The sequence below is a fragment of the Protopterus annectens genome, chromosome 1.part0 (genome assembly GCF_019279795.1).
Source record: "Protopterus annectens isolate FY-2018-M chromosome 1.part0, PAN1.0, whole genome shotgun sequence".
Classification (NCBI taxonomy): Eukaryota; Metazoa; Chordata; order Ceratodontiformes; family Protopteridae; genus Protopterus; species Protopterus annectens.
Window position 1 is genome coordinate 419673533 of NC_056725.1, and position 24432 is coordinate 419697964.

General features: G+C 40.7%; 1 protein-coding gene across 1 annotated transcript in view; it reads left to right on the forward strand.

Annotated features, from left to right (window-relative positions):
* The window catches only part of MRPL2 (mitochondrial ribosomal protein L2), a 443294-nt gene that overhangs the window by 257801 nt on the left and 161061 nt on the right, over positions 1–24432 (forward strand). The gene's annotated exons all lie outside the window — the stretch shown is intronic.

Sequence of the window (24432 nt, forward strand, 5' to 3'; positions counted from 1 at the left end):
ACATCCATTGGATCTACCTCCAAAGGCATATAGGTCTGTATACTATGCAATTGTCTATGTGCCTCTGTTCTGTAATCCTTTGTAGCTCGAATTACAACCCACCACCATTGACTGCCTGAGCAATAATCAAATCTTGATCAGACTCTGTTTATTAATGCTCATTTTTCATCACAAAAAAGATTGAAACCAAAATTCATAAAATGTATTTCTTATGATGGTATAACTCGCACTATACATTTCTTACAGATGTAACATGTCAGTGTTATTGCTGAAGAACTTGGAAAACTATTGGTTATAAGACACCCAGTTGTCAAAGGTTCTGTTTATTACCAAAAGTTCACATGGGGTTTATACCTAACACCAGAACCAACTGATTGTGGCCAGATGGGGTTTGCTCACTCTGCCTCTTCTGAGTTTCTTGAGTTGTATCTTAAGTCTTTGTTGATTAAAATTAGAGCTAGGATATGGGTTTTAACACAGTTTGTTATATTAATGGACTAATTACATGTGGAAAAATGCCACTTTGTTGTGTACTTCATGTAGAATGGAAGTATCCAAACTTTCAACATCTGAAGAAGGACTTGCAGCAATTAGGTACTTACTGTATGTAGTGGTTTATGTTCTGCAGATTTCAAAAACTTGTTTTGCAATTGTTATGAATGGCTCTAGAAGTAAATGTCTTATGTTTTGATAACCGATGTTGCCTGCAGATATAAGGTACAACAGTGGGGGTCATTTTGTCTCTATCCATGCTGATTTGTGCTATAGTGTAGTGGTGAGCATAGCTGCCTTCCAGGCAGTTGACCCAGGCTCAGTTCACTGCCAATGCAAGAAATCTGTACATTGAAACACTTGTCTTGATGGTGCAGTTGAGAATCAGAAATATGGTGCTCATTTTAGAAACTAGTTCATGATTCTTGGTTTTCTTCTCTGCACTTTGCATTTTGGGTTGGAGGTGGCATAATGGCTAGGGTGTTTACCTTACAGACACAGGGTACCAGGTTTGATTCTCAGTTTTGAGGGAAATTGGCTGGGCTTAAAATGGCCTGTAACTGCAGCTAGCCAAGTACTTACCTGTGAACCTATTCTATATATGATGCTGGATAAAACCCATTTTATCCAGACAGTGAGGTATTTTCTGACAGATTTTTTTAGATGCGACAGTGACCAAATTAACTGATGGTTCTATTAAGGCTTATCTGTCAAAAAACCTTTTCCAGGTTTTCCTCAGGTAGGTTGCAAATGTTGGAGGTATGAAAGGGAAGAAAGAGGTAATTGGGAACATATTTTTTTCAGGGGGGGTGAAATGAGTTGGCAGACTTTAAAATTCCCTGCAGACTACTCTGTCAGAAATACTAGGTGAGCAAATTGTTGTAACGAAGGAAATGATTTTCTGAGCTGTGATACAGTATTGGAATTGTTTAGACTTAGTAAGGCCTTGCTGAGTTTAATTCTGGTGGCTACCAAAAAAAACAATTACTAGAAAATTTAAATCGAAGTCTAAACCAATCGTACGAGACGTAGTGAATATATAGAAATAGTGATGAAAGAACTGAAAGTGGGACCTTTAAAAAAGGGTTGGAGCCAAATATATAGGAAAAAATGGGAATTCTGGAAATAAAACGTGCAGGATGATGTTTTAGAGAATGAATTAGGTTTAAGGGAAGACAGGATTGAATGAGCTATGTAATGTTCTGTATAGAAGATTATATGTGATGTGTAATGTTTGCAGTTGAAAATATGTCAGCATGGTTTGTTTTCATTTATATAATGTTGATTGGCAATGTCATAAGTGATAATTCAGTAAAGATGGTTCTTGTTAAAAAAAAAAAACTTTAAAGGAATTCTTTACTTTTAGCATCTTGTTGTCAGCAAAATTTATGATTAATGATTTATTTTCGGTTTCTGAGAACAAGATATATTTGTAATGATCTGAATGATTTTAGATGATTAAATGGATGATTTATAATAAGGAGTTTTGGTTAGCATGCTCCAAAAAACTTTGTTAGAGAATGTACACTCTAGAGCTCTTAGAAAGGAAAGGTCTGAGACTTTAATATATAAATCTGAGAGAATATCTGTGTCATCATCATCATCCGCTACAACCTAATTTTTCCCATTTTCTACATGGGTCATGGTGCTACGTCAGCTGTCGCTATCTCTCTCGATTCATTGCCACTTTCCTACCTTATTCAACAGTCATGCCTGTCACAGGTCTTCTGTACCACAGCACATGAACCTCTATGCTGGATGTGTACATTTCTTCTGGCCTTCTTTCTTTCTGTCCCAAATCTTCTTCACCAGATTGTCTTCTACTTTTCTGAATATGCGCCTGAACCACTGCAATCTGTTCTCGTTTACCTTCTTTGCAGTTGTAGCTACTTTGGCTTCTGTGCTGACGTCCTCATTTCTTCATCTGTTCCACAGTGTGCATCCTACCACCCATCTCAGGCACTTCATCTCCATCACCTTTAGCTGCCTCAACTGCTTTACTTTTACTGCCCAAGTTTCTGTACCGTATAGTCGTACGGGTCACACCACTGTTTTTGTATACCTTACTTTCAACTTCTCTGACTCATACACTACCCATGATTTTCTGTGCCAGTTAGATGCAGTTCCTCTGATTCTAGCTTTGTCCTCCTCATTCAGACTTCCCTATTCCTCACCCCCCCCCCCCGATACTTGAAGCTGTTAACTTGTTCCACTGTTTTCTCTTATTTCTCAATTCTCAGCTTCTTCTGATTGTCTCCATTTGCTGCCATTACAGCTGTCTTATCTGTACTCAGTTTTATCCCATTTGCCTTCAGTTTTGCATTCTACTCCCCAGTGATTTGCTGAAGTTCTCGCTCAGAATCTGCTTGTAATGCCACATTGTCAGCATATAGAAAATGTATTGATTTTTTTCACCCCTCCAGCCTATTTACTAATGTAGTCCATCACTGGTATGAACAGCAGTGGGCTCAGAGCTGAGGGGTTTTCTCCATTCAGAAGCTGCTGGAAGTGTCCAGCAACATCTAAGGTTTGTCACTATGTCTGGTAACAGTATTCGTAAGGTTAAAGAAATATTTGAAAAGTTCTGGCCACTTTTAATAGTGGATTGAATACATCACAAGACATTCTGAGAATAAGGAACATTGTCATTCAAAGGTTATGATTAACAACTAGATGGTAAAAGTAAACAATCCTGGGAAAAGTTTTCTTTAACACAGGTAAGTCTTAATGGAACCATCAGTTAACAGTGGTGTCTGACAAATGTATTTTTGCCAATAGGAAAGGTAAAAATATCAACAATTATCTGGATATAAGAATTACTACAGATGCAAGTTCAGTCCTTAGCATTTGGGTACTAAGCTTACGGGAAGTTTCCCTTGTGGAAGCTGTATTTTTTTGTACCATGTGATAAACAAAACATTCACATCTAAAAATACTCGCAATGTTTTTGAAATAAGAGAACTAACAACTTGCAACACTGACTGAGTTGTGTGGTGCATTCTGTGTGGGCGAAACATCCTGTCCTTTTTAAACAAAGGATTTCACTGCATTACAGTGATTATGAGGGAATCATAGTGCACTGATTAGATATAAACAGGGACCTGTGGTGCTATGTTTAGTTTTATAGGCATTGACTGGGTTTTGTCTTCAGGTCACAATAAATGTGATAAAGGCCATTTGCTTGATAAAAGAAGGTGGATTGTCAGTCAAGGTGCTGTTTATTCACCTGTACTGATTGAAGATTTTTAAAACTGTTGAATTGTTTATCCTTATTTTGTAACAAAAAAAAATATTTTTTGTGGTTTACTTTCTGGCTAGCCACTAGAAGTCATTATTGATTTTCTTATTTTCTGTTTAAGTATTTACTCAGTGAAATGATCTCAGTGATGGTCTGTGGTATTGTTACTTATTTTTAAATGAGCTTTATTAAAACAGATTAATAAAATAGCAGCTTTAAGCAGGAATACAATAAGAAATATTGTTAATCTTGAACTAGTTAAAATGCTATTTTTTACAGTAATTCAGACATTGTTTTATTATTACTTAATATGTTTTCAATATTCTTCAGATCTCAGTTATTTTTACCTTGTCTGTAGCTAACAAATAAAACTTGTAGTTCAGAAATGTTTAAAGTATTTCTGCATCCTTCCCCATAGGAGACTGTTACTGCTTTCTTACCTGCTGTCTTTATTATTGTAACTAGAGCTTTCTTTTCACTCTTTAACTGACTGTCATTCTCTAAGAGAAACATTTGCTGAGTGACTTTTACTCTCTCTCCCACTAGTTCTTATACTGTGTTTTCAAGTTCTAGCTTAAATGGGCACAAAACACGGCATTCCCAAAGTGTGTTCCCAGGTCCCTACATTATATCTCCAACATGGCATTTTTTGGAACATCTTATTCAGCCTTGCTGGGAGTATAGAAGTAATGGTGGAGAGAATGCCTTGCAAATATCCTAATTCTCTTGGATTTTGTGGTGTAACTTTGTAGTCTTATAATTTCTCCCTACTCTTCATCATTGCCACCCCTGTTGATACATTTTCCCCATTTATCTTTCACCTCCTTTGTAATTTCCTTTCCTTTCAATCTTAGAGATTCCAGTGCCTTTAGGTATCAGTTTTTTTTGTGCCCTCTGCTTGTCTTCTCCAGTCTCTTTCTCCCATAGAATTTTTGGTATATTCTGTTTGTTCTCTTTTGTGACATTTTAATTTCAACCTTCTAACTCTCAGACTCTGATATTTCCATTCCACTTCCTGGGAATGATATTCTGCATGTAGGCTATCTGCATATTTGCAACCAGTATTTAATCTCCAACATTATCCTGTTCCATCTCCTTAGAAATGCATTTCTTTCACTATCATTTTTTGTTCATCCAATTGGTAACATTTCCTCCTTACAGTTTGTAGGTCCTCTCCCTGCTTTAACTCTTTTTTTTCCATGCCTCTCAAGATAGGTAGAGCAACCTGTCATCTTGGGTGTACTAGCAGGATCTCCAATATATCCTGTCCAGTTTGAGTAACTCTGTCCCTTCCCAGATCATCTTTTTCCATTCAGCTTTGTGGTTTGTGTCTATTAACATTTGAATATTTGCTGTATGAAAAGCCTTAAGTTATTCTGCAATTTCTGATGTACTCATTCCTCTCTCTTTCTTGGACAGGGTTACCATCTACCATTGCACTCTTGTTTTTTCCCCTCCCAAAAAAATCTGTCAGTACTTTCTTTCCTCAAGCAAGTATCTTTAGGAATATTCCAGAACACCTGAATGGGTGTAAGAATTATGGGAAAAAACAGCTGTATTATTTACACCTTCTGATTAGCATCCGTTGCGAGTCCTATGTATTTTCTAGCCAGTTTCACATATATTTCACCTTGTCCCTGTAGAAATCTAGCACTCCTGCCCCATTCCTCTCCTCAGGACTCGTGTATACTGCAATTGCATGGGTTTTTGCTTGATTCATTTTGTATTCCAAGGCTTTATCGAAGTGTTCTATTTTCCACAATATTTTCCGATCCTGGTTCAAGTACCACAGCGTAATCGATACATCATCAGCATATAATGAGGTCTTCTGCTGTCCATCTCCCAATCTATATCCTCCCATCTCATTTGCTGTAATCTTTACAGACAGTGGAACTAAATAGAGTACAAACATTAGTGAGATGGGGACAACCCTTAGTTCTTATTGTAGCTCAAGCTCCCGTGACATTATAGCTCCATCACATTGTCCTGTGCTCCATCACAATCTCTGCAGCATTTCAACTCTGTTCTTTATGAACCTCCATTTTTCAAGCAGCTGAAATAATTAACTCCACCTTACTCTGTCAAAGGCCTTTTTGGCATCCAGTGATAGTCCTGCCAGCATATTCCATTTATCCTGTGCATCTTTTGTAATCCGATAACCTAATAAGGATTCTGATTACAAAAGATGCACAGGATAAACGTGATAAGCTGAAATAATTAACTCCACCTTACTCTGTCGAAGGCCTTTTTGGCATCCAGTGATGGTCCTGCCAGCTTATCCTCTTTATCCTGTGCATCTTTTGTAAACAGAATCCTTATTAGGTTATCTGCTGTCCTCCTCTCCCCATGGCATTGGTATAATGGTTAAGGTCTTTACCTCACAGTTATGAGATACAGGGTTTGATGCTGTCCTCTGGTTATATTGGCTAGGTGTATAATAGTCTGTAGACTGACTGTGAACCTATGAAAACCTAGTATGATCCTGATACACTCTGTCCAGCACCACTTTGGCTAGTCTGTCAGTCATTATCAACATAAAGCACTTGTAATCAGGGTTTAAGAAAAGCAGTTGGCCTGTAGGAGGAGAGTGACAGCAGATCCTGTCCTCCTTTTAGGATAACAGCTATCACTGCCTCTTTCAAGGGTTCCTTTGGTAACTTTTTTCATCAAACCCTTGTTTCCTTCTCGTCTGCCCTTGGTAACTGTAAATCTCCCATATATCTTCACTGTACCTTGCCCAGTGGTTGGTCCTTTTCTGTATGTAGTGTTCTGTAGAATTTCTTAAATGTCTAGTATCTCCTCTAACACTTCTTTTCCTCCCCATTTTCTACATTTCTTATTGACAAAAATCCACTTTGTATCTTCACTTGTCTTAGACTTACAGCCAGGGCCGTGTTTGCGTAATGTTAGTTGGCTAAATGTAACTTTCATAATCCAGACTTCTTCCTTAAAATGTTCTCATCTTCCCATACTTGCATATTTCTTTTAGCTCCTTCTCCCTCTGTTCTATTAAACTGTCACCTGTTCTTTTTCTAGTCTGTAGCTTTTGTAATGCACCTCTCCATCTGTCTCTCTCTCTCTCTCTCTACATTAAATCCCATTTCTTTGTCTGTAACACTTTTTACTGTGTCCTATCATAGAAGTTCCCCTTTATTCCCTCCCATTCCAGTATATCACCTACGTACATTTCTTCTATCAGGTTACATACCTGTTCCTGCAACCACTTTTACCTTCTCTTTACTTGAGAGCCTATACCCCAGAAATCTCCAGTGTGAATGGGATAGGGGCTGGGTATCACATTTGACTGTTATACTCACTGTTGTATGAACAGAGGTCCACAATGGTTCGCAGTGTACTCTCTGTATTCTGTGCTTACTCTCTGTGTTAACATAGCAGTGGTCTTGTCTAGCTCAGGAGTTGCACCTTGTGGAGTTAAAGGTATATGCTCTCTCGGTGTCCAAACATCTACCATCCATCTCCTGCATATATATGCTGAAATATTTCCCCTCTTTTGTTATTCAGTTTCTTCTGGGGCCTTTTACAGCATTGCTCTTTATACAAACAATATTCCAGTCTCTCACCAGCAAGAAGGTCATCCCTTCCTTAAAGTACGTTATCCTAGTTAATACTTCCTGTATTACTCTAATACTTGATCATGGTGGTAAATATACTGAGATTATTGTTACTGTCTTGCCCTCTATCTTCCCCTTTTATACCTAGAAACAGTCCTTTTGTGTTTTCTAATGTTTGTTCTACCAGTGAGTTGTTTTTTGTGAGTTAAGATTGCTGTTCCTCTCCTCCTCCTCCAATTTCCCCAGCAGGCTTTTGAAACTAATGTGCAGCCCTGCCTATTCATATATTTAAGTTCTGCCTCTCTCAGATGTGTTTCCTAAAGGGCTGAAAAGTGAAAACCCCCTTTTATTTATTATGCACATTTTTCTGTCCCTCTTTTTTGGGCAAGATAACCTGCTAACAGTCCACATGGCAATTCTAATTCTTTCCTCCATCTCTATGATTGCTGTAAACTCTGTCTAAGCTTGCTGTGTCTTCCTCTTTTAGGGAGTGTTTTACCTCTCATTGTCTCAGCTTTACCCCTTTTTCTTTTTTCCACATCATCATATCCCTTGCCATGTCAGTTCTTGCCCTGAGTTATACCTGCACTTTGATTATTCATTTCCTCATAATTGACCACCTCTGCTGATCTAATGAAGTTAAAAACTTTCAACATCCTTAAATGTGTTTTAATGCTCTCCCCATCATAGTTGTTAACTATATGCAATTATACATTTCTTTCGACTTCCTTTAAGCAAGTCCTGTAGACTCCTTTCATCTATGCAGCTTCTGGCAGCCCTATTTATGCTAAGTCTAAGCAGCTGCTGCAGTGTGTCTGGGGTTGTGACGTGCTGCTCCCATCCACTCAGAGGTTTTATTTTCCTTCTGTCACAGCCCTGATTCCTTTGCTTTTATATTGTATTGCATTTTCTTGGTCTTGGTGCTACTTCCTCACCTTTATTTGCCTACCCAGATGTAGTTGTCTATTTTATCACTGCATCACTTTGTTTTACTGCTAGGTTTATTACTTTGGTCCTTGGAGTGTTTTGGTACATACTTTGCTGTCCTGTGATTAACTGTCCTATGATTAAGACTATCACCTCTTAACTTTAAGTCTTTGTTCTCTCATCCACTGTCCTATTTGGTCCTTTCTCTTAGTATCTGTGTATCCTTGTACCATTAATGGAGAGTTTCTGTGACTTGCCTTAATAACTTGCCTTCATAATATGTCATTTCTTTTTTTCTTTTTGTAATGTTTTTCCTTTTCAGTGCTACATGACATTCTTTCCTCTTTTTATCCCCCTTTACTTGCCAGATCACAGTTTCGCATCATCTTTCATGATTGACCTGTGCACATCAGCCCTCTCCCCCTCGTGAATAAATGGGTGGCCCAGTCCTTTATTTTCCGAAGCTGGTTGGCTAGGCCACTAGGGCATGGTTTTCTTTCTAAAGGCTTTCTGTGCCTCCTCCCTCTCTCATGAAGCCCCATTCCTAACAGCAAAGTGTGCATTTAAATGTAGTGGCATTTCCACATTTGAAAACTCCCTGTCCTTACCACTCGTGATGGTTCCCATCAAGCCCCACTATGTTCATTTTGCACTTTGCTTGTTACCCTATTTTCAGCTATTATAGCATTTCTCTCAGCAGGCTAAACATTTGGTGTTATGTTGTTCCATCTCACCTTCATTCTTGCTGTTTGGGTTTGGAGCCAATCCTTTGCTCCAACTCTGCCGCATACCAAAGCTTGAGAACTTCCACTGACTCAAGGCTACAACCTATCCCAAGATGCCTAGAGGCTGTTCCCCAGATCTTGTTTGCCACTTGAAGCATCGGGATTGTCTTCGCTGGCTCAGGCTAGTTACTACTTTTATTACACATTTTTCTAATCTCTTTTTTGGCAAAAATTGTTAGTTAGAGCTTCCTAATACCTTTCCTTGTTGAGTGCTATTCTGGTAGTGTTATTTCTTCACTTGGTGTGTTTTTCGGCTGTTTCCCTTTTTTCTTTTTCCCCTATCCCATTAAAGAATCCATTTAAATTAGAGGATTCCTTTCTCTTCAGCCCCCCCCCTTTTTTTTTTTGAGGGCTTTTTTTCTATCTCTTAGGACTTCTCTTCCAACCCTCTCCTTTCTCCTTGTTAAAAAAAAAAAAAACCCTCTTGCCTTTCTCCCTTGCCTTCCGACTTGTTTAATATTACTATTGATATTGTAGTTTTGTTTTTGGTCTCTTTAACGTAAATGTCAAAAGAATCTGCCAAGGAATCAAGACAATCTGGGTTTAAAAAGTGCGATTCATGCACCCAGAAAATGTCTCTAATGGATGGACACACAAGTTGTGTGTATTGTCTAGGAGCAGTCCACCTGCAGGATTCCTGCTCCATTTGTCATGGGTTTAGTGCGAGGGTCCTGCAGGAGAGGAAAAATAACTTATTTTAAGAGGTTTATTGAAAGGGCCTTTTGAGATAATGGGAGAAGGTAATCGGGCCTCAAAATCTGACAAGCAAAAAAAAGTCAGCTTCGTCGGCTCTGGCTTCTGAGCCACCAAAGCAGTCAAGAAAAACAAGTATCTTTGGAACCAAGGATTATCGGTTCCAACAAACCTGGCCTCCCCTCTGTTCCATCTGGGTCCTCAGAACCATCGTGGAGCTGTAAAAGGAGTCTGTCACCATCATTGGAACCAGTACTTTCAGTGCCACAGTCTTCCTTGTTACAGTCCGTGGCAGGTAGTCACAGGACATTGACCCATTCCTCTCTGTCCTTCAGAAGTTTATTGGACGACAACGTGGAGTGGGTGATGAGGTTTCTGCGGGCGCTGGCTCTGGCTAAAATTCTTTCAAGCCCAGCCCATTGGGACGTGGAGCCGACCACCGTATCTCAGGTGCCAGCCATTCCTCCTCCGACTCAGTCGAGTTTGGTGCCAGAGTGTCAGGAAGTCGCTGTGCTGGAACTGGTGGAGCCAGTAATCACCCATGATATCTCAATTCCAACGTCTGCTCCAATCTCATCGATGCTGTCTTTGATTGAGGGATATGAGAGCCGACACTCCTGGGTCGGCTCCGGGGGAGAGTTTAGTCGGACCCTTGTCGGAACCAACTCTCCCACTCGGTACTTCGGCACAGGTGAGTTCGGCACCTACATCAGCCTCGGAGTCATCCTCCTTGGCACAGGGGAGATCTCCTGGTTCCTTGGGACTGGAGTCCCTCTTGGCCCAGGATCGCAGCGCCTTCGAGGTGATGAGGAGTGTGCTCTTCACTGAGTCTGTTCCATCTTCGGCTCCAGTCACTCTTCCCCCTAAAAGGCCAGCATCTACTTCTGTATCATCCCTCCATCAGCCCCAGAGTAGAGAGTCTGTGTCCCAGGTACCCCCTCTTCAGACACCTCCCTGGAACATCCCCCTGAGGAGGTCCCTCGGAAGAGACAGTGTAAGAGGAAGCACATAGACTCCCCGGAGTCCTTCACTACTGACTTAGAGGATTCAGAAGGGTCCCCACGGTCACCCTCTGAGGAGGTCTCCTTTCGGACATCCTAGAGATCCTTAAGCAGAGGTGCGGGTGGAAAACCCTTTCCTCTTCTGAGGATGAGTCAGTACACCTGGAGGCATTTGGCTCTCGTCCCTCCACCTCTTGGGTGTCTCCACCTTTCGACCCTCTCCTGGGTGTTGTAAGTGGGAAGGCATGGGACTCTCTGGAGTCAGTGGAGCCTGTTCCGAAGAGGCCAAACAAATTCATTATGGCCCCGGAAGATAGACAATACTTGACAAAGGGAGTTCCAGTAGATGCAATAGTGGTGGCAGCGGCTACCAAGAAGGAGTTATCTGAGACTTCTGCATCTGGCCGTCCACCAAACAAGGAGTCCCGAACGATGGACAGATATGGGAAGCATATGTTCTCCTCAGCGACCTTTACCCTACGGTCGCTGAATTACTTATCACATTTTACTCGACTTCAGAGGGATCTCCTTAAAGAGCTAGGAGATACCCTACAAGGTGCTACAGCTCAGGATTTGTCAGATAAGATAAATTCCTAGCTTGCGACCTTAACCTGTATTATGAACTCCTCCATGAGTCTCATCTCTTACCCGGCTGATGGAGTGAGCAGGGCAGCAGGCACAGGAATAGCTCTTAGGAGACATTCCTGGATGCACCTTTGTGAGTTTGCTGAACCCTTCAGATCTTCCTTTATTGACGCCCCATTTGATGGCTCGTCCTTGTTCGGGCCAAAATAAAGGAGACTCTCACCAGGAGCCAACAGAATGGCAAGACTCTATCTGCAGTCGGAGTGTGTTTTTCCGCCCCTACTAGACCTTATCCCAAAGGTCAAAAGAGCAGGAAAATGTGGTAATGGAAGTCCAAAGAAGCCTTGTCAGAATCTCGTGGTGATTTTTTCCCCAGGGGCAGAGGGAGAAATAACAATGGAAGACACCATCCACGCGGCTGAGGGGGGTCAGCAGAACCAGGGTGACACAGATACGTTCTCCAGTCGGCCCTTCCAGCGCTCCTGAAAGGAGGGCCAACTGTTCACCTCTGGAGGCAGTCGAGGGAAGACTATCACTGTAACCACAAGCCTGGATGCAATTGAAGTAGAAGCCAAGGAATCCCAGAAACAAGGCTGTGGCAAACTTCTTTAATTTAAAACCAACACAAACAATAATTTAAGCGCTTTCACACCGAAGTGCTTCTTCAGACATTTTTTTTTATTTTGTAATTGGCTTATTACCCCTTCAGGGGCTGCAAATCTGCCATCTGCCCGTGAATAAAGACCTTAAGAGTTGTTGAGTAAAGCATTTGTCATTGTAGCCCTCTCATTTAGCATACCTTTATAGCCATTGCAAAGGCCCCTCTTCTTCTCCTGATTTCCCAGGAGTAGTCTTGATCTAGGAAATAATGGTGATTGGCTATTATCATCACCTTATCACCTTCCTTGATTGCCAGACAGCTGCTAGCTTTTGTTCCTTAAACATATAATATGGCAGTAACTGGCCTGGGTTTTTCAATTGCCTTCTCTACTTGGTCACCATGTTGTATGATTTGCTTTCATGGTCAGGATCTTCTCTTCAGGTGTCTTTGCAGTTGTTGGACTAGCTGCCTCCCTGCTTTTTCACAGTCGTCCCCTTTATGCCTGTCAGGCACCCCAACCACTTTTATGTTTTTTCCATCTGGATTGATCTTCCAAATCTGTCACCTTTTCTTCAGTTAAGTCCAGCCTAGCTTCAGTGGCGTCTGGTCGAGCGTTGAGTTCAACATTCTCATCTGTCACATCCTGGATTGCAAAAGTATGTTCACTGAGAACTTGGTCTATCTCTATGAGCTATTTTCATGTGCTGCTAGACTGTTCTACAGTAATTGTTTCAAATCTCAAATTTCCTTCCATGTTGTTATGAGATTGACTGACCACTCAGGTTTTCACTCTTGAGACATTTTTGGTGGGTTTTGTTTTCAGCTTGAATTTTTTTCTTAGTTTCTTCTTACAGTTGCTAGTCATTCACATCTCTGATAATACACATTTTCTAGGTACGACAGCCCCAGGGCTCACCAGAATCTTTGTCTCACTTTTTCGGGGAAATCTTTACTTTGGCTTAGTAGCGGTGCACTTCTGCTGCCATTCAGTGTGCTGCCATACTGGGCATCTATTTTTGTATTGCTTCTTGTATCTGTTTTCCCCATAATGGGAACTCAGGGGTAGCATTTCCTTCTTATCTTTAGGTATGTATGTATTAATCCTTGGTTTCTAAGGTGGTCTGTTTTCTCTAATTTATGTGTACACTTAAATCTCTCCCAGGTCTTAAAACTTTGCACTTCTTCCATGTCTTACCAGTTTACTTGTGAGATCCTATTGATTATCCATATATATAACCATTAGGTCTTCCCCAGGACGTATCAGTTCAGCAGTTATAAGACATATTGATAGCCAGTTTCTTAACCCTGTCATTCCTTTCCTTCTGGTCAACCAGTTAAATGTTTTTGAGACATTTTTCCCAAATAATTTGATGTCGGCCTGCATTATTCTCCCAAATACTGATATGCGGGTCTATGTTTGGTTGTCTATTCAACTGTTTGAATATATTACTTCATGGGTAGCTATAGCTAGTTTGTGGCTCTTCAGTTTTGGTTTAGGTCTAGTATGCTCAATCCTACTCCCTCTTTTGCCAGCTGGAGTCTTTACTATGCAGTCCTTGTTTTTTCATTGCCCCAGATAAAACTTTTTTATGCATTATTTTCTTTTTCTTTTAAAGAAAGACATTCCTGATGAAGATGGTATAGTTTACAAGCAGTATATCCCCTGTGGAAGAATGAACTTTGTGTTGCGTGGATTTTTTTAATCTTAATTCAGATCTAAAACTTTCCATTTCTTGACCCAGTTTTGCTATCAATAATTTTTCATAATTATTGTTTGTTATATCCTTAATGGAGCCCATCAAGTTCACACCTAAGTATTTTATTATATTATTTTTGGTATGTTGGGGTATGTGGACTTAAATATATCTGATGGGAAGAAATTACCTTCTATTACTTAAGTTATGTCTTTATTCACCCTATATCCTGATAATTGTCCAAATCTGTCTCAGATTTTGTAGAGGGTTGCCAGTTGGTGTTCTAGTTCCATTAGCTATATCAGCATGTCATCAGCATAGAGAGGTAACTGTTTTCTTTCTTGTAGTTTTCAGTTTCCTTGTATGTTAATAGATTGTAACTTTATGGCCAGAGGTTCTAGATATAGGGAAAACAGGAGGAGGGAAAGGGGACATCCCTGCCGTGTCACCCAGCCCACCAGAAACCTCACTAAAATGTACTTCATTTACTTTTATGCAGGTGTTTGCCCATCTATAGATATTCATTATCAATAGAATAGATGCTTCCAGGAAAGCCCAGAGTCTTAATATTTCAAACAAATATTTACAGTCAACGCTGTTGCAAGACTTCTCAGCATCCAGGCATACCAGCATTAATTAATTTATTTATTTTTATTTTTTTATTTTTATTTTACATTTGTTTACTGGGAAAGTCTGACTGGACACACGTTCTTTTTCAGTGGAGGCCCGGGGAGAAAAGCTACAGTTACAACAGTAAAATACAAAATAAGTAACAAAAAATATACAAATATGATACAAAAATGTATAATACAAGTCAAGAAATGCTTGGTAGGAATATTGTAAACTTTTACATAGATGTACTCTGTACAAGTCACCAAGGCTAAGTCACTGTAATGTACATAACAATATCAATCTAACGATATAGAAACAGCAGGTCATTTGAGGCATTTTGTACAGAGTAGTAGCAAATATCTTCTAGTTTGTTATATGCTACTTGGAGACATTAAAGTGTGATTCTTCTTTACAAAGTGTTGACAATAATTGCACAAGCAAACATTAGTGTTATTTTTTTCCCTATTGATGATGTCAGTGGTAGATTGCGTAGAGTGTTAGGTGTGAGGGAGGTAGGAAATTACAGAGAACTTGTGGAGTAGGAGAATAGTTGGCAATTAGCTGGGAGCAGTGCAAGGGCAGATCCACTTGTTAAGGAGGTTGTTTTTTAAGGCTGGTTTAAATGTTGTTAGGGATGATAAAGAGATGAGATTAGTTGGTAAGGCATTCCAGAGTTTACCTATGTAGTTTGAAAAGAGGGAATCTCCTGCTTGATTTTTGGATGTATATGTTTTTATGTGATTTCTGTTGGTGGATCGGAGTGGTCTAGCAGGAGCATAGGGTTTAAGAAGAGTTTGAAGTACAGGTATTTTTTCAGGTCAGAGAGAATTTTGTGGGCCATTGAGAGTTGTGTGTAGTGAAGAAGTTGTGGAAGTTCTAACCAGAGCTGCTCGAGTGCTAGGCAATGATGAGATCTAGCTGATGAATTTGTGGCCAATCTTGCAATTTTATTGTAGCAGGTTTTCAGTTTTTGTAATTCAGTCTTCTTAATGTTGGTGAGAATGGGTATGCATATAGTAAGGTGGGGAGAGTAGATGGGTTTGAGTGATGGCTATTTTGGTATTTTTTGTGAAGTAGTGTTTATTCCTATGTATAGGGTGCTGAGTTTTTTGTGTACTTTAACTGTCTGAGAAATGTGAATATCAAAGTTAAGTTTGTCAATTTCTATTCCTAGTAGTTTAGTGTGCTCCAAGGGGGTTATGTAGATATTGTTATGGAAGGTAATGTAGAGAGTGTTAGGGGAGGGAGCATTTTTGTTAGGAGAGAATACTAATAGTTTTTTTTTTTTTTTTTTTTTTTTTGTTAGGGTTTCAGATTAAATTAGCATTTGTTAGTCCTGGGGTTTCAGATTAAATTAGCATTTGTTAGTCAGGACTCAACTTCTTGAAAGGCTTTTTGAGTTAGAATCTTGAGTTAGAATCTTAAGTTCTAATAGGTGGGGTGCATAACAAATCACTGTTGAGTCATATGTGTATTGGATGAGTGATGCATGAGAGGTTACAAGATGCAAGTTTTTAGTAAATATAGAGAATAGGAATGGGCCTAATGTAGAGCCTTGTGGCACTCCAAGTTCAACTGGTAACAAGGGTGATGGGGTCTGTTGCCATGAGACTGCTTGTTGGCGTCCTGTGAGATAATCTTTGAACCTTGCAAGGGTGGATTTACAGAACTGTAGGTCTGTTTCTCCTTTATCAACTGCATCTTGTATGATTATTATTATTTATTTACAGTGTTGTCTGCTATTTACCTCACTTTCACAAGTCCACATTGATCTCCATGGATTTATTTAGGTAGCATATCTGCTACCCTGGAGGCTAATATACCCATCGTGATTTTATAATCTTGTTTCAAAACTGAAATCGGTCTGTCATCCTACTTTCTGTGGGGCGTTTCCTGATTTTAGTATTGTTGAAATTACCACTTCCTTCCAAGTAGCTAGAATCTGTCCAGTTTCCATGGCACTGTTTAATACATTTAGTATTTGTTTTTATAATTTATGTCCCACTGGTTTATACAGCTCTGCCGAAATTCCATCTACACTCACTGATTCCCAACTTTAAGACTATAAATTTGTCTTTCTTGTTCCATAATTGTTATTGGTTTTAACAAAGAATTTGCTTGCATTTAAGAAAATATGGGTAAGGTGATTTCCCCTAGAAATAATTCCAGTTTTCTTTCCAATCTGTTAAATCCTTTTCCCATTGACTTTTCCAGTAATTCATATACAGTCCTATAGTTTGTACCTGGCTAAGTGATTTTGCTAACACTTGTAATGAACTGGGTGTGTTACTCAAAAATTGTTTTGTAGAGCTTTCAGTAACACTTATAATGAACTGGGTTTGTTACTCAAAAATTGTTTTTGTAGAGCTTTCAAGTGAAACTATAATTTTCTAAAATTTGTTCTATTTCCAGTTGCGTTCCATCAGTCTCACCCTCCAGGTCCTCCTCCCCATTATCTCTACTTGTTTTTTATCCATTCCTGTAATTCCTTTAATGCTTGGGATTCATTTTATCTCTTTATTTTTGCATAGTCTCTTAAGTCTTGGTTCCAGTCTGCCTTTCTTTTTTCTTCTTTATTAATTACTCCTTAATCTACCACAGTAGTTCCCAGCTGACCTCCTGATAGCTTATTTTGCTGCCAGTTATCAAAATACTTTTACGGTAATGGGTAGGGAATCTCCAGTGCTTAATGGTCTTTCTGTTTGTGAGTTGCATGTTTGCAAATAATGGTGCATAATCTGATATTATTATTATTATTATTACTATTATAGGACATACCTCCCATGAGTGGACTCTGTATATGTCTTCACTTGATTTATAGATCCTGTCCAGTCTGGAGCAATGTTTTACTGCCTTTGAATAGCATGTGTAGTGTAGTACTCCAAGTTGACTGGTTTTGATCTAAGTCAAATAGTCCCACTGTATCATTAATTCTGTTAAATATTTCCTGACACTTGGATTCATTAAAATTCTAGGTCATCCTTGGAGGAGTGTTCCCAGCACAAGAATCTGGTAGTCTATTGGCCGTTTTGGGCCAATTTCTAGCTCTTTCAAGTCCCACTGTATAAAACCCGCTTTGGCGAGGTTTTTGCGCTTGTTACTACTCAGCCAAGCTCCTTTTGGTCCGGCAGAGTGGTGCTAGCAGCAGAGAGGCCAAAAGAGCGATTGCTAACCTGATAAAAGTGTTTTTTTTTCCTGCTACTATCTGGGCGACTGTCCGATCTAGCTAAACTGCAAGTATTTCTGCTTCTTGAACTGTTTTAAACTGTTTAAAGTTGTTTTTGCACCTGCACTTTTAAAGTTTGTCCTGTTTGTTGCATTTACCAGTTGAGGCTACACACTCAAGTGCGCTAGCCTGTGTTGCATATTTACTGCATTTTCCTGCTATTTGATGAAAAAAAGAAAAACAAAAAAAAATTATCCTTGTTTCCCGTCTTTCCTGACCTAGAGTAGTCCAAATATAGGCTTTGCTGTATTCTGGACTTTTGGAAAGTTCCTGTGTTGCCCATTTCCTTTCTTGGATAGAGGGAGGTTTCTTTGTTCACCAGTGGCAGTGGGAACTTAGAGCAGCCTATCTATCCCTGGAGGAGTGTTCCCAGCACAAGAATCTGGTAGTCTATTGTCCGTTTTGGGCCAATTTCTAGCTCTTTCAGGTCCCCCTGTATAAAACCCGCTTTGGCGAGGTTTTTGCGCTTGTTACTACTCAGCCAAGCTCCTTTTGGTCCGGCAGAGTAGTGCTAGCAGCAGAGAGGCCAAAAGAGCAACTGCTAACCTGATAAGTTTCCTGCTACTATCTGGGTGACTGTCCGATCTAGCTAAACTGCAAGTATTTCTTCTTCTTGAACTGTTTTAAACTGTTTAAAGTTGTTTTTGCACCTGCATTTTTAAAGTTTGTCCTGTTTGTTGCATTTACTTGTTGAGGCTACACACTCAAGTGTGCTAGCCTGTGTTGCATATTTATTGCAATTTCCTGCTGTTTGTTGCAAAAAAGAAAAAAAAAAAAGTTATCCTTGTTTCCCATCTTTCCTGACCTAGAGTAGTCCAAATACAGGCTTGGCTGTATTCTGGACTTTTGGAAAGTTCCTGTGTTGCCATTTCCTTTCTTGGATAGAGGGAGGCTTCTTTGTTCACCAGTGGCAGTGGTGAGCTTGGAGCAACCTATCTGTCCCTGGAGGAGTGTTCCCAGTGCAGGAATCTGGTAGTCTGTTGGCCATTTTGGGCCAATTTCTAGCTCTTTCAAGTCCGCATGTATTGCGTGATTTTGTGCATAGCGCAGCATTGAGCAGCGCCGCTTATTTGGGTTTGAGCCATTCTCGGCTCAGCAAAGTCTGCTCTTCACCTTTTCCCTTGGAACTGATCTTGTTCTCATAATAAACACCCTATTCCTACGCTAAAGCCTAGCACTTGCTCACTAAAGCAATTATATAAGTCAGCACTAAAAAATTAAAAGCACTACACCCTCACAAACTCCCCTTGAGTAACTTGTTCCCCATTGGCCCTTTTTTTCAATTATAAAGGAATTCCCAATACTATTCTAGCATGTCCAAAGGTCAGTTGTCAATCTCCTCTCTGGTCCAGCTGGTGAACCTGGGAATCTTGAGGCAATGTTACAACTGCCTAATGTACACAGACAACCCTCTCCTCCTCCCAACAAATTCCAACACATGTGAGAGATGCAACCATATAGCCAAACTGGAGGCTAAGCTCTCTCAACTCAGTACTGGCTTAACCAGTCAGGACGAGAAGGAAACCACACTCACTACAATTCCAGTCTCACATAGACCTACCACGACAGCAAACCAAACACATAAACACACAAAAACATACTTGGAGGCTCTAAATAAAAATCTGCCTAAGCAGCAGAGACCTCCAAAGCAGGCACCCAAGCAACCGCTACCCCAAAACAAAACACGTGCAACACATAGCTCACAAAGCCAGTGTGCCGAACAGTCACAGCCCTTAAGGCTAAACAACACACCTGATACACTTGTAATAGGTGACTCTATCATCAGGCACACTGACGTCCCGCTCACTAGGCTGAACAAGGAGAAGGTCACGGTGAGCTGCCTGTCGGGCGCTAGTATCTGCCACGTAACACAAGCACTCAGGTCACTCCAAGGCAAGTAATATATGACTCAGTCATTGTCCATGCTGGTGTGAATGACCTGAGACGTACCTCCCTGGACTACATGAAGAGAGACATAGAGGAGCTCTCTGAGCATGTAGCCCAGGCCGGTATGACCCTGACCTTGAGTAGCATCTTACCCTCACCAAGAATGATGCCACAGTATGAAGACAAGATATCAATTTCAACAATTGGCTTAAGTATTGGTGTCATTCAAAGGGGATCCAATGCCTGTCAGCCTGGGATGACATGCTCGACAAGCCATGATGCTTCGCTAGGGACGGCTTGCACCTGTCACCCCTGGGCTTTCGGATATTGACAAAGGCTCTTGCTACCCCCATAGTGCCTTTTTTAGGCAAGGCTCAAAAGACAAACCCACCTCCATAGGTATCACAAGGGATAAGAAACTAAGAGTAATGCTACTTAACGCCAGAAGTCTAAACCTCAAGATGCACGCACTCGAAACTCTCCTTAGCATGGAGAACATCGATATCTGTGCAGTAACAGAAACTTGGTTCAAGACTCTCAAGAGCACCCCAGCACTACCAGGTTATACCTCGTACCATGCTTTTCGGCCCCAAAACTTGGACCGAACCACAAAAGGAGGGGGAGTATCAATATTCGTCAAAGATACCCACACCTCCAGGTTGGTGGCACAGCACGAAGCATCAGAGACTATCCATGTGCAACTAACAGTGGGTAAAACTGCCTTCCAGGTTATAGCCTGCTACAGACCACCCTCCCAAACCCAGGAACCCCACTCGGCCTTCCTGAGAACACTGGAAAATATGAAGGTCTCTCCAAACACCATTATATTGGGTGACTTCAACTACCCAAACATAGACTGGGAGCATTACTCTAGCTCCAACACCCTAGCCCAAAGGTTCCTAGAATTTATAAACTCAAATGCTATGGAACAACTTGTTACCACTCCCACAAGAGGGGAAAACATACTGGACCTGATCATCACCAACATGGGGACTCTATGTTCCAGACCAGAAGTGTATCCCTCACTGGTAAGATGAGACCATAAACTAATCTCACTGGATATTCACATCCCGACCCCACCCCATGCCCAGAAAACCACAGTGAAAAACTTCTCTAAAGCAAATTTTACACTCCTCAAAACCGAGGTGGAATCCTTGAAAGCCCCCGGGCCTGTGGATAACACGACCCAGACCACAAAAGCCTTTATAAACGCATTCTATGAACACCTTCAGGAATGCATGGATCATGCAATCCCAAATAAAACCAAGACTCAATCCTCCAAAGGCAGACGTCCTGTCTGGTGGACCCCAGCCATAAACAAACTATACAATAGAAGGAGGAAGCTACTACATGATAGAGCAAAATCCCAAAAAGGGAAGGCATCTCTGATCAGTACTAGCAAAAAACTACGGGCACTCATAAAATCCTCTAAGGCCAGCTTCGAGAGAAAAATTGCACAGGACACTAAGGATAATCACAAGGCTTTCTTTAGTTATGTTAGGAACCTGGGTGGGAATTCCCAGATATGCTCAGAATTAGTCCAAAATGACAAAAAATACACCGAACCCACAGACATTGCCAACATCCTAGCTGACAGGTTCAGCGCAAACTTCTCCCCTCCTCCCCACCAAAAGGGCTAATATCTATCCCAGCAGAGTGCTGCCCCCCTGACATCTCAGATGCTCAGGTAAGAGCTGCCCTCTCCAAAGCAAGAAACACAGCATCAATGGGACCAGACGGTGTCCCGGGCTGCATCCTACATGAACTCCAAGAAGAGCTAAACCCAAACCTAAAACTACTGTTCAATCTCAGCCTTACTACAGGATATGTACCCAAAGAGTGGCGTACAGCAACAGTGATCCCTCTCCACAAAGGTGGTGCCTCAACTGATCCTGGAAACTATCGCCCTATAAGTTTCACTAGCTTGGTCTGCAAAGCTATGGAAAGGATCATCATGGACCTTATAAATAAAGATATTGGGGACCTACAGACACTGGATCCTACCCAGTTCGGCTTTGTTAAGGGCAGATCCTGCCTCTTAAACCTGGTCGATTTCTTTGAAACAGTCACCAAGGCCATTGACAAGGGGAAGGTGGTCTACACAGCCTACCTGGACCTCGCAAAAGCCTTCGATACAATACCCCACTTGGGCATTATAGATACGCTCACCAGCTTAAATATAAACACCTATGTCACGAGATGGGTTGCAAACTGGCTCAAGGACAGAACCCACATGGTTAGAATAGCTGGAGCCATGTCAGACTCCAAACCAGTTACAAGTGGCGTCCCACAAGGCTCAGTCTTGGGACCTCTCTTGTTCAGTATATATTTCTCGGAGGTACAGGCCAACATGGAAGGACTGTGGCTGACCAAGTTCGCAGATGACTGCAAACTGGGCGCCATAATAGACTCTCCAGCCGACACAAGCATCCTCCAAAAGGGCCTCATAGAAACAGACAACTGGTGCCAGAGCCATGGCCTCAAGCTAAACGCCAAAAAGTGTGTAGTCATCCCCTTTGGCAAAAACAAAGTGCCCACAAATTACCACATAGGTGGTAATCCATTAAGTACAGAAGAAGTAATTGGGGACCTGGGGACCCAAGTTGATAGCAATCTCTCATTTGACAACCACGTGGCCAAAGTGGTTAGAAAAACATTTTATATAGCCCACCTAATCATGAAGGGATTCACATCTAGATCAGGGGAGGTCATCGTGCCTCTTTACTCATCTCTCATCGGGCCCATAATTTAGTACAATGCCCCTTTTGGGATGTACCTTACCAGACACCTGCAGCAACTGGAAAGACCCCAAAAGTACCTCACCAAGAGGATCAAGGGGCTCAAACAGATGCCGTATGCTGCCCGGTTAAAGAAACTCCAGCTCTACTCAGTGGCATACCGCCTGCTCAGAGGCGATCTGTGCCTGATGTATAAAGCCATGTCCAACCCGGAATTAATGGACATGCTGCACCTCAGAAAATCCAAATCCCATCAAGCTACGCGCTCGAGGGACTTAAACCTCAGCACTGAAATAAATAGGACGCGCTGGAGGGACAGTTTCATAACCCAGAGGCTCCCTTCACTCTGGAATAAAATCCCAGTCCAGGTTAGGCAGAGTCCCTCATTGACTCTCTTCAAGAGGAATCTTGATGAGTGGATGGGAGATCGTAGGTTTACCCCGGGTATCACTTCTGTGTCACTGTTAGACAGAGGCACGGTATACTAACCTCGAAAAAGGGCATAGCAAAATTAATTTAAAATGGGTGGCGAAAGCCATATACACTCTGGCTAGGCTTATAAATGCCCTAGGGCAGATAGCCTAGTATGAACCTATGAACTGGAAGTGTGTCAGTATGGTTTGTGATGCAAAATGCTTGCAACTAAGATTGTGTCGTGTGTCTGTTTTCATTTATATAAATGTATGATTGCTTATGTCATAAGTGATTAATAAAGGTGTTTTTTGCTTAAAAAAGAGGCAGGAATTGAATAATTTATGTAATGTTGCTTAGGTTATATCATATATAGCAGTATATGTGAAGTATAATGTTTGTTAATGCTAATTTAATACAATTTGATTACTTTTGCATAAATGTAAATTTACCTGTGTCACAAGTGATGATTCAATAAAGGTGTTTAAAAAAAGATTGGTTCAGTATGATGTATTATTTCTAAAACATGAAATAACCTTAAGTACTAGTTTTAAGACTAAACTTTATGCAAATAGATTTAAACAAAACACATTTTTATTTCTCACCTTGTCCGCTTCCAAGGTCAGTCAACTGCATCTGCTGATGCAAGCCATGGTATTATCCATCTCCTGGTTCTCGTCTGTGGTGTATATTGCCACTGTCAAGTTTTACTTCAGTATTTCTAGGTCACTCCTCCTAGAGCAGCTATTAAATTGACAGTTTCCTGTAGACTGTATCCATCCCATATTGTCTCCTTTTCTTTCAATACTCGCATCTCTTAAGTTGCTAGAGTGTAGTATTATTCACATGCACATTTCTTTAAATACTTGTAATTCTCTCCTTCTTACCCGGACACACACATATTCTTGTACCTAGTCTACTTCAGTTTTTTACATGCAGGCTATCAGTCTCTTGAGCTTAGTTTGGAGATAATTCTTGAACACTGGGGAGAGCTCCTTTTTTTTTTCTTTGTGTTTGTATTTTGTTGAGGGATCCAAGGTTTTTCAGAGTCTGCCTGTTCCAGTTATTTCCCACTTTCTCTGTTTTTAGTGTTTAAATGGCCTCCTCTGCTTCCATGAAAGTCTTGGGTTCAGCGAAGAAGAAAATCCTTATGTAAACCAGGTAGAGTATTTTTATTCTCGGCTTTTCTGCTCTGCAAAGTTGTATTACTGGGTCAAGCTTTGTTCTTCTGAGTTGTGTTGCAGTACTGTAGTCCTATTTTGCAAATATTTTATTATCTCCATATAACAGCTTTTTTCCCAGTTTCCAGAGTTGTGAAAGCAGATGTTCTTTTAATATGTATGTTGTAAAATGAATTGTCTGTCTAGGTCGTCTGTTATATTACCCAGCGAGTATAAACAGTGTACTCTCTTTGATCTTTGTGTCTTTGCATCTTCCTGTGGTGCTCCAAACCATTCATCTAATAGCTTTTTACCAAAGATGATTGTCTCTGCCTTCCTCTTTCTGTGATATGCCCACCAATCTTAATTTTCAGCGTCTCATTTGGTCTTCAAGATCAACGATAGGGGATTCCAATTACTCAAGCTTTACTTGAGTATCTGTGCCCTGCTGTCTCTTACCATGGGACAAAATACTAAACTACTTTAATTCTACTGTCCTAAATATCCTAAACTCCCTAGCTTTACTTCATAGAACAAAAAAAAAAAATCAAGCATACCCATGCTCCTTGGATTTCCAAAAGCATGAAACCCAAACCATGCTACTCAAGAGATAAAGCCCGGAAAGAATGGAAAGCTGACAGTACTCAGCAGCATTTTCAGAATTGTAGGACACTAAGGAACCTGTCAAAGAAATTAGCGCAAAGTGACAAAAAGAGTACTTTCACCAATAAAAAGTGCAACACACAAAAATAAAAAAAAAAAACATTTTTTGGAACTCTTATGAGCACTCTAATCATACCCAGTGGTCCA